We start from the raw sequence: 10,671 nt of genomic DNA, 5'->3' as shown, positions 1-10,671 counted from the left end.
ATCAAATTCCTTTGAACTCCTTTGGATTGTTTGGGGTTTGGTGGCTTTCAAAGCTATTAGAGCACTTGCTTAATGGTTAATGGATTTACTCTTAGGAAGTATCATCCTCTAATGGGAAATCTTTGTTATCTCACCATGGAATATGCTTCCTGCAGTTCAGGGTTAGGTAATACTCCATTAATCTCATCAAGTCTATGTTTTCATTTAGATCCATTTGATTACACAAGGAAAGGGGAGAATATGTTGACGTGTGTGGTACAATGCCAGCAGTCAGCTAAAGTAAGATGATCACATACCATTTTAAAAGAAACAATTCCTGGATTATTGGCATGGATAATCTGGTGAAGATTTTAAGATTTTTTAATATTGTGGAACTGTAGGACTATAAATAATTGCACTTTACTGTTCTTAGCCTAGTCATTACCAGGAAAATAAAAAAAGTTTCCTGCAGTAATATGTACCCGTTTTAGTTCTAGACTGGGATTATTTTATACTTACTCACGCACTGGTTTTAAATGAAATTTAATTAAACTAACTCCTTAAAAATTTGAGGATTTAGCTTCTGACACATTCATACTCTTGCTACAATAATGGTATAACTTATAACTCAAGTAAGGTGGAATATCAAAAGTTCCTCTGAAATTTCTCTATACTGAATTGTTTTAAAACATTTTTCATGTAGAAATTGAAGATGTCTGCTTTCATATTCCTGATTCAACATGAGCTGAATGCCCCAGATTTCTAAAGCTCTTACACCTTGTTCCTGGAGTGGGAAGATCTGTGTTTCACCAGAAAATTATTCCCTGGTTGTGACTGAAGGCAGTGTGACCATATCTTTTGTGAGGCCTTCACCTGAGGTCTTCCTGTGTAGTGTTTGCAAGATATATCACATCTTAACCCACACCTGTATCAACATTTGCACCCCTAAAATGAGATTACTACCTGGGAGAACAGACTATTTGGGGTGCTACAGAGCTGGTAGCAGTCAGCATCCTCTGGGAGGTGCTAGTGCTTTACAGTATTCCCAGACTGTATGTTGTGGGACCTAACCTCCTCAGGAGGCTCTGAATGCTGTTTATTTGTACACAAGCCGGGGAAGCTGAGCAGTCTTGAAGAACTGGTCTCAAAAGCATTATACTCATTATATTCAAAGAATTAAAATATTATAATTTTCTCCTGTTTATTTCAGCTCTATGTGTGGCACAGTTACAGTATTTAGAATTGCTTCTAATAAAAAATAGAATGTTTGCAAATTTCCCTTTTTAGAAATTGGTAGAAAATGGAAGACTTTTAACAAAAACTACATAATATTTAGCTGCTCTTAACAGTATCCTCATAATCTATGATGATACTAATCAGGAAAACAATCTCAGTCACTTATTTTATCCAAGCCTAGTTGCACATACTTTGTTTTCAACTGGCATAGTTATGACCATAATGCAGCAAAATCTGGCATCCTCTGTTCATTCAGAGAACCAACAATCTAAAGAAAACAGATTTACAAAGACTATATCAATAAAGTTGTCTTAATATTTTTCTTGTCAATCTACCACATGCTTAGTGGCTATTTAAGTTTGCTAAAAAGAGACATTATTGTAACATCAGAGTATTTTAATTTTCTCCTTATAAATAACTCAGATAACCACTGTGGCTACCCAGTGACCACCCTCTGTACAGCCCCGCTCTTGCTTTGGAGAGCACTCTTACTGTCTGCTCCAGGTGGAATAGTTTTTGAAGCTATGCTTACATGGCTCTCACCTTGACATTAAAAAGCTCCTACTGTCTTTTTTTCACAGACTAGAAACCAGTTTTGTTCATGTGGCAAACCTGTAGTAAATGAAAAGAAAAAGAAACAAAGGTTAAATTGGATTTTGGCATGGTTATCTTTTTCATGCTTTTGTGAATTCTTATAAAAAAATAGCAGACCTATTGTATTATCTCAAATAATTTCAGGTATTTAGCTTCTTTTAAAGTAGCAGTAAAATCTATAGTGAAAAGACTTAGTATTATTTTTAAGTTTCAGGCTTTAATCTAACCTGTGACATCTTAATATTGTATTTTAAAAACATTCTCAAAAGATGTTTTTAGTTTGCATTGAAGTTCCTTTTAATGGTATGACATATTAATGCCAAGGGTTAGGGGACTTTTTAAAAACTGTATTTATCTGAAGAAAAGATACTGAATCTATGGCCTGATTCTCAACATTGCCTGATATCTGTAGTGCCCAGAAAACCCAGAATTGCAGAGTTCTGTTCAGAGCCTAAATTTAACATATCTATTAGCCCAGGAACTCTTCAAAGTTCTTGAGGTGAAGCTAAGATCATTTTTAATGAAAACGAAGCACAGGCATCTCTCAGGCCAAGTAGTGTCTGCATGCCAGCTTTCAGCCCGGAAATATAAAAATAGCAGTAGGAGTAGGAAGAAGCACTTGAGCAGAGGTGTGGTTCTGAGCAATTGTGTAAGAGCACATCACTGACCCTTCGCAGCTGAGCCAATTGCTCCAGAGCGAGACGCTGCCCTCCCTCTGCAGGTGGTGGTCACAGCGGTGAGGACACGGCCTCGCTCTGTCCCCTTTGCTGGCAGCTTTCCTGCCCCAGTTCACTGGATCAATGGCTTACTGGTGCAGATCAATGGCTTACTGGTGCAGATAATAGGGAGTTGGACCTGCTCAGACCTGCCACAAGCCTCGGCTCCCCAGGCAATGCAGGCACGCACTACCCAGACCTGGCCGGCAAACCCGGGAGCTCCCTGTGGTTCTGGGCGATTACTGGCCTTCCATGTGGAGTTTCTCCACTTTCACTTAGCTTTTACACTGTTTGCTCTTGGATGGTGAGGTACAGCTATGCTGAGTATGCTATGCTGCAGAAATTTTGAAGCCTGTCAGGCAAGAGCAGTAAGAAAGAGGGTTTTACAAAGAGATTTCTCAGCAGTTATTCTGAATTCGTACCTAAGATGGAAAGGACATCCCCAGCTATGCAAAACAGTATAATTTAGACACCTGATTTCCTTTTGAGTGTTTTTGGGAGATTTTATCTAGGCCTGGACTCTTTTGACAATCAAGATAGCGCTCCGTGACAAAACATATCCTTTAAACCTCTCATCTGAAGGTTTAAAATCCGGCTCTGGCACTTATTTTCACTCCTTCAACTCTTTAATTTTCCTCTTTTATATCTCTGTGGACAACATACAGTGAAGCAATTTTCTAACCTAAGTCACTGCATATCTTTTTCTGGATTGATTGCCTCATAAGGAGAAAATCTGTTTTCTAATTTCCTGTCCTGACACATGCCAGTTCTGGTTTTAAAAAGACAACTCCAGAAAGCAAAAGGGATGATTTTACGATTGCATGCATAACAGAGAGTTTATAACATGCAGGGTTTGTTGCTTTAATATATGAAAACATCATGTCTGAATTTTGCAGCGGATAGAACATCTCTATTTAGTACTGAATGGAGAAAACCAAACCAGCAGACCAATTTTCATTTCAATCAATGAAATGAAATGATAGACATGAAGTATTTTTTTCTTTTCTGCCCATCCTATAGCCTCATTTGGTGAGATTAGGAGGGGAAAGGCCTAAATCTACTAATGGTCTTGGATATCACAGTGTGAAATAAGTCTATCTTCCTTCCTGCATGTGCCGGTTAATGCTTAAGCTTTCTAGCCAGATATGTCCTGAAGGTGCACATACAACCTTGTTCTCATCCTCACCTGTCCCAGATGGGATCTCAGAAATACAGAGGGGAAATTTTAAACTACATTGCAGCAATTTTGGACAGAATCCCAAGTCAGCCTGCACTCAGAAAATGCAGCCAGAGAAGGTGATCTTAAGACAGTAGGTCTGTGCTAGGTTTGTTTAGAATAAGAAGGTAAAATTTCATGTCTAATATAATTAAACTGATGGTATTTGAATTCTTAAATTCAGCTACTAAAATATGTGACCTGGTTTTCAGAGATTCTGTAGGCACAAGAAAATCTCTTTGAAATGCATGAATCTTTTTGGTCAGTATAATCCAGTTTGTTGCTATAATGCAGAGGACTTGTCATGCTCCTGTTTTCTGCCCTGCTTCTTCCATTTTTATTGTGGTCTCAGATGTGCCTGTTCCAGCAACTGAATGATTGCATTTCATGGGTAATTTCTGTGAATCTTTGACATTTTAGCAGCTGTTGCAGAGGCACACCTGAAGCAGGGCACCTTAACCTTCCAAGAAGATAAGTTACCATAATTCCCATGTAATCTGTGCATCCATGAATTACAGTCTCTGTCCTCATCTGTGGATCACATTACAGTGCTGACTGCTAGAATGAAGCCGATGTGCCCTTCAAATGTAAAGAGTGGTTCTTTTGGAGGTCTAAATTCCACACATGTACTCAAGACTACCTTGAAATCTAGCATGTCCTGTACTTTTGTGGAACATCACTTACGACTTAAATTCAGGCAGCAGTCCTCAGATTCATTTTCCATTTCATAAAGCAGGACTTTTTAAGTGCTAGCAAGTGAAGAGCCCATCTTTTGTGAGGATGTGACCTGCAAATCATTAATTTTTTTGTATCTCAAATATTCTTAGTTACTCAACACTTATCCTAGCCAGAGAAAAGCACCTTGTGCACTTCTGAAGGACTTGCATGGAGAACTTAATTCTCTTTAGAGAGACTGGAGGAGGTCTCTTGGGTCAATAAAATGTGGCTTTGTGAAGTGTCCATTTGACAGTGACTCTGGTGGCGACATATGGTGGCCACTGAACTGCAGCACCATCCGGTTTATGTAACGTTCATGCTTGTCATTGACAGAAATAATTCAAAGTGCTGAATTTAGAAGGGACTGTTGGAGGAAACTGTCTTTCTCTTCATTTAAAGGAAACACCTTATGAAATTATCTGCTTTACATGAATTACAAGTCAGATAATTCAAAAAGAAACTATGTGTGATGTTTGCCATGGGCGGAGACTACAGGATGGAAAGCTGGGGAAGAGAAAACTTGGGGCTGCAATGAAGAGAAAGACAAATTATGAGAAAAGGTGAAGTGTTGGGACAACTCTGGGGAGAATGACCAGCTGAGTAAGACTGGAGAAATAGGAGGAAGTGGATTTGTAGAGGATAGAGGTCTGTTGTGTCTTACTGTGCACCAGGATCTTGGAAGAACCCATCTATCGTGAGCCTGTGAACCTGGTGTCCTCCTGTGAGACCAGACATTAGGCCTCTTCCCTCAAAGAGTAGGAGAACCACTTACCCTCTGACCACCTCGGTCTCCATGTCCCAGACTCCACCTTGAGCAAGCCGTGGAGGGCATTAGACACCACAAAGCAACCTTCAACTTTTGCCAGCCACTTCTTGTTTTGTCAGTAAAGAATAATGCTGGCAGGCTCCAGCTTCCTGCTTCCTTTGCAGGTGCTCAGCACAGAAGCAGCCAACTGGGGTGGAGGGCAGGGGCTGCTGCTCAGTTACGGTGTCTGTTCTGGGCTCTCCTGAGATGGGTATGTGATACTGCATTACCCATTCTGTAAAAAATCCCATCTGAGGGTACCTGTTTTGTTTTGGCTAAGTCATTCCCCTGGGTACCATTAACTGGCACACAAATGTGTATTAAACATTACTTCACCAAACAGTTCAAGAAAGTGGTATAGAGAATGAACATTTAAAACCAGCTATTTTCATGTGCCACTGCAACATTTTGGATGAGATGACAAATCCAAAACTAAAGATCTGTCTTCACAAGGGTATTTATTTTGCATTAAGCTCAGCTACTGCTCATAAAAGAAGCTGCAGTGAACTAACAATGCAAACCAATTAGAGTGTACTGACTGCCAAGACAGTGTTTGTTCTTTGGTTTGTTTTGAAGGTACTTTCAGTTCACTGCTTATTCATGTAGTACAGCAAAGATAAGCTTTAATGCATGGCAGCCCTTCTGTCACAACAGGACAGAGCAGTCCTTTTGCCTTCAGGCCTTATCCAGCTGTGGAGAAAACCGTGGGCATTTTTACCTGCACAGCGCTGGCTTCAGCAGCAGCAGACTATGACAGTGGTACTCCAGCACTGTGTCAGCCAGCAAGGGGCAGACTTCTGTGACGTGGGGTGAGAAGGGAAGGTTCCAAATGGACTTGTAAAATACCCCCTGAAGGGGTACCTGAAACAGGAGACGTCTTGGTTTGCCCATTGTATTAACCAGCAAGGTAAAAGAAAATAGTAAAATAGCTAAAGAACAAACAGCAGGTTTAATGAGTAGCAAAACCAAAAAGAAATTAGTTACCTGCAGATTTGAATCTCCTATCTGGAACCTCCGATGATTTGATAGCACTAGCCATGTTTTACACTATGGCAATAGGACACTCAGGATGTATTTACTCCTCTATGTGGTAACCAGCACCCAAAGTCCATTCAGCCTTTCATTCAAGAGGGGTGCTTATGAAAGGTCCCCCTTCATATCCTCTGCATACTTTTGTGAAACCTGTAGGAACCTAACATCTCTAACATCTCTAACTTGACATGATACTATTTTTATATTGATTACTGAAAACATACTTGTTCATACACAGAGTTACTGTCATCTCCATAGGAAGCTGGGCAAACTCCAGGTGTCCAACAGTACTTTTATTGTTTTCTTTTTTGACAAACTGTGGCGTTTTATCAGAGAGCAGCCCACAGTGAGCCTCTCTCAGCTGCTGACAAAGTCAGGCCCTCAGAGCTGAGGACAGCTTCTTCTGCACAGGGATGATGAGAGGTCCAAGATCATCCCTGTGGCATCAGCAGACAACCTATCTACCCTGAGAGTGTTTTTAGCATGTCACTTACTAGATTTAGGGTTATAAAACCTTATGGTGAAGCAATTTTATGGATCAGTCTAAAAGCAAAGTATCATTTAAAACAGTTTGATTCATTTTTTTCATTAGGTTGTTGAGATGACACACACGACAGATGACTCAGAATTATGCCTCAGTGATAAAGCATTTAATTGCCTAACAAGGCAGCTCTACAAGGGAATCCTACAGAGGTTGTTATAGCTGGTGAATGAACTTTGTACCTAACTGCAGGAGACACTGAAGGTACAGCTGTAATACTGCCAAGCAGCATTCCCTTCTCATCTGCTCCCCTACATCAAGATATACCTTTTCATGCCAGCAGCATTTTGTGAGGAATCAATCTGCCTGCATCTCACTGAGTTTCTGTTTGCCTCCTTGAACAAGCACATCTGTGCTTTTTAACACTAGAGACAGTCTGCAAGTGGAAACCACAGAACAATTGTTAGCTTACTTCCTGCAGGCATTCAAAGCATGACATTTCTTCCATGGCCTTCCCAAGCATTTCCCTGCCAACATCCTCTGAAAACTCTTCTTCCTTTCTCGCTGCAGTGATGGGAACTGTTTCTGCTGACTGTCAGCTCTTCTTGATCAATGGTCCACAACAAAAAATCACCCACCTGCCCCCACTGGCCATATGCCATGGGAACACACAGAGAGGACTCCTGACCATATGGTGGCATACTTGTGGAAAACAAAGTGGGGAAACACATTTCTAGGGAACACAGTATAGGGAAGATGCAAACTTCTCTTAACTGAAGCATGTGGGACATTGTATCTTTTAAGTAATCCAAAGAAGAAGTTGGTGTTAGTCTGCCTGCTTTTCACAGTAATGCAACATGAGCCATTTGTGCTGTCAAGCACAATTCCTCCTTCTTGGCAAATCTGAACAAAAGGAGAGAAGAATCAAAGGAGGAAGTGCTTGAACAGTATGTAGTAGTTGAAGTCCAGAGGTGGGTCACAAAGTTGAAAAGGAGACTAGAGCAACTCTCCTATGGACACAGGCTGAGAAAGTTGGGGCTGTTCAGCCTAGAGAAGAGAAGGTTGCTTGAACACCTCATAGCATCCTTCCAACACCTAAAGGGGACCTGCAGGGAAGCCAGAGAAGGACTCTTCATCAGAAACTGCAGTGATAGGACAAGGAATAATGGGTTCCCACTGAAAGGGCGGAAATTTAGGTTAGAAATATATAAAAGAAATTCTTTACTGTGAGGGTGCTGAGGCACTGGAACAGGTCACCCAGAGCAGTTGTGGATCCCTCATCCCTGGCAGTGTTCAAGGCAGGCTGGAAGGATCATTGAGCAAGCTGGTCTAGTGAGAGGCATCCCCGTCCGCAGCAGGGGGCTTGGAACTAGATGATCTTTAAGGTCCCCTCCAACCCAAACCACTCTATGATTCTAAGGTGCTGACAGCATTTTCAAGGCAGTTTTCAGGATCTTGCAAGGTGGGAAAGAGAAAGATGAGGGGTTAGCCATGTTACAACTGAAGAAAATCTCACCATAAACAAAAAGACTTGGAAAAACAAAATGAGTGGGTATCACTACTTTGTTTTCTTAAATGAAGAAGTATTTTTCATCTGTGTAATTGAAAAAAGTTCTACAAAATGTAACTTTCAGCCAAAGAAGTCCTGCTCTCATATTCAGCAATTTTCATGAAATATCAAAAGTATTTTAAAAAGACTCCCTGATGTTTTCATAAAATATACATGCCAGTGTATAAAAAAAAAAAAATTAAGATCTCAGTGAAATGTGTTCTAAGTTGGGCATACTCCAAGACAACACATGCTCAGTTTTCATGAAATTATATGTTGCATTTCATGAATAGTTCAAACTCCATATTTTACAATATTCATTACATTTCATAGCAATATTCATGGCATTTAATAGCAATGTGCATACAATATTAAACAAAGCATAAAAAACCCCATCAAAGCCACAAGCTTAATGAATCACAGGAATATAAACTCTCTTCCAACATGCAAGAAAACAGGCAACTTCCTTCATATTTCTTATATTTTGTTAAAGGAAGACAAGCAATGTTTCGAAGTAGATTCACAAAATAGATCTTAAATTCTCACCATCTGTTCGTAGGCTGGCCATTCAGAATTACAGAAAGCATGAAGACAGTATTGCTGCAGCTTCACTGGAATTTATTTCAAATTATTAATTATTAAAAATAACCTATTTCCATCATAGCAAGGAGCTGACAGCCTTGATCAGAGACAGTATAAAGCTCTTCTGGAGAGAGCAATTTTCTAGTTGCTCACAATTTCTACCTCTGTGCCTTCGAGTATATAATCTTAACACTAAACTCTGTTAAATGGAAGTCTCCAGCCTTGCAACCTGCCTTTCTGTTTTCTAAATTCATACTTCATCCTTACCTTGCAGCTACTTAGACATTAACCAGCCATTCAGGACAAGGCTTTGTTGTTCAGGGAAGTGGAGGATAAGGTGGGTCTCCAGAGGGAAGGTTGTCAATTATAGCAGTTAGGGCAGCTGAGGGAAGAAGCAGGTGCTTTACAGCACAGGGCATTAATGCTGACAAACATCATGGCACTAAACAATCCTTTGGAGTTGGGAACTCCACTAAAACACAGACACAGTGTAACAGCAAGGAGGAGTTAATAAGGTTCTTTAATTGCTACTGCCCTTTTGAAATCATGTAATGTCCTACCCACCCCAGCTGAATTTTCTTTACATCAGCAGAGCCCAGTCCCACCCCCAGGCAGCAAGTAACCTGCTCAGGCCCAAGTGCTGGCCGATGAGCAGAGGTAGCAGGTTTTTGGGTGGTGTCAGTGGCTTCTGCAGCGCTTGGGAGCCTGGTACTGGTATGCTGCTTCCCCAGCTTTGCTGGCTTTTTATTGTATCTCTAGAGACATGATCTGTCCCACTAGGAGGTTCTTCAGTTGGGGCAGGAAGAAATGCATCCTCCTTTCATCCAAAGAAATTATTTCTCCCTCCTTGTTTCTCTTTTTGTAATGTTTTGCTATACTCAGCTGTTAATGCCTGTGGATGGCAATATAGTACAAAACACAGCAATTAATGTGTGCAACTACTCATGAGTAACAATACTCTACCTGTAATGTTAAAACACTGGGAAAGTACGTTTTTCTTCAGCTGGGGTGTGTTGTATTTGCTGGGCAACAGGGAGAGACACTGGGATTCTTTCTGGAGTTATTGGAGTAACTATTCTGTTACCTCTCAGGGAAAGTATCTTCTAATAGCAGTTTGTAAGAAACTAGCTTAGACTTTGTCTCATTATGGCTAAATTAATAAGGAGAAAGCAGTGTTTTGTTTTAATTTTTTGGTTCCTCCTTAGAGGAAAATACTTACTTGTCAAGAGAGGCCTTAAAGTATTCTCCTATTCTCAGCTCCTACTTGGCCAGTAAGTGGCCACCTTCGGCTTTTTTATGGGCAAAGAGCATTTGGGCTGAGCAAAGTCTTCAGGGTAATTCATGTAAGCACCTGAAGCAATTGAATCCCACACTAAGTTTTTCTCCTGTCTGTGTATGAATGAGAGGTGTTATGTTGGCATTTGTGATCCAGACTCCAACACTGACTGCTTTCTCTATCAGCTACAGAACTGCTTCAATACATAAGTATTTAATAGTAGTGTTCAATATTTCCAGACATGACAAAGCTGAAGTACAATATACTAAAGTGACCTGCTTTTTTAGTGCATGTAGTGGCTGAGAGAGGAAATTCACATGCTTACTACTCGGAGAAGGGTAGAACTGACAACCACATGCAGGAGAAAGAAGAGTTGGCACACGGTGCCAGTAATGTCTGGAAAACACAAAACACTGCTGACAGTAGGATGTTCCTGTGAAGCCATTTGGTGCCAGCTCATTACAGTGCTTTGGCAAGGTTATTTGGCA

At 40.6% G+C, this 10,671-nt stretch overlaps 1 long non-coding RNA gene across 2 annotated transcripts; it reads right to left on the bottom strand.

Moving 5' to 3' along the window:
• Nucleotides 1-1,184: 1,184 nt before the first annotated feature.
• On the bottom strand, nt 1,185-9,463 carry LOC138104614 (uncharacterized). Of its 2 annotated transcripts, XR_011148162.1 has the most exons (4): nt 9,175-9,463; nt 5,982-6,124; nt 1,759-1,827; nt 1,185-1,483 (listed from the first exon to the last, which is right to left on the bottom strand). It is a non-coding gene; the product is annotated as an uncharacterized lncRNA (long non-coding RNA). The 2 variants fall into 2 exon arrangements; XR_011148161.1 differs by lacking the exons at nt 1,185-1,483; nt 1,759-1,827; nt 5,982-6,124 and adding exons at nt 6,620-7,882; nt 8,002-8,230.
• Nucleotides 9,464-10,671: the final 1,208 nt, after the last annotated feature.

This window comes from Aphelocoma coerulescens, chromosome 1A (assembly GCF_041296385.1).
Source record: "Aphelocoma coerulescens isolate FSJ_1873_10779 chromosome 1A, UR_Acoe_1.0, whole genome shotgun sequence".
Taxonomy (NCBI): Eukaryota; Metazoa; Chordata; class Aves; order Passeriformes; family Corvidae; genus Aphelocoma; species Aphelocoma coerulescens.
Note: the sequence above shows the minus strand (reverse complement) of the source record. Positions and strands in the feature narration are given on the sequence as shown.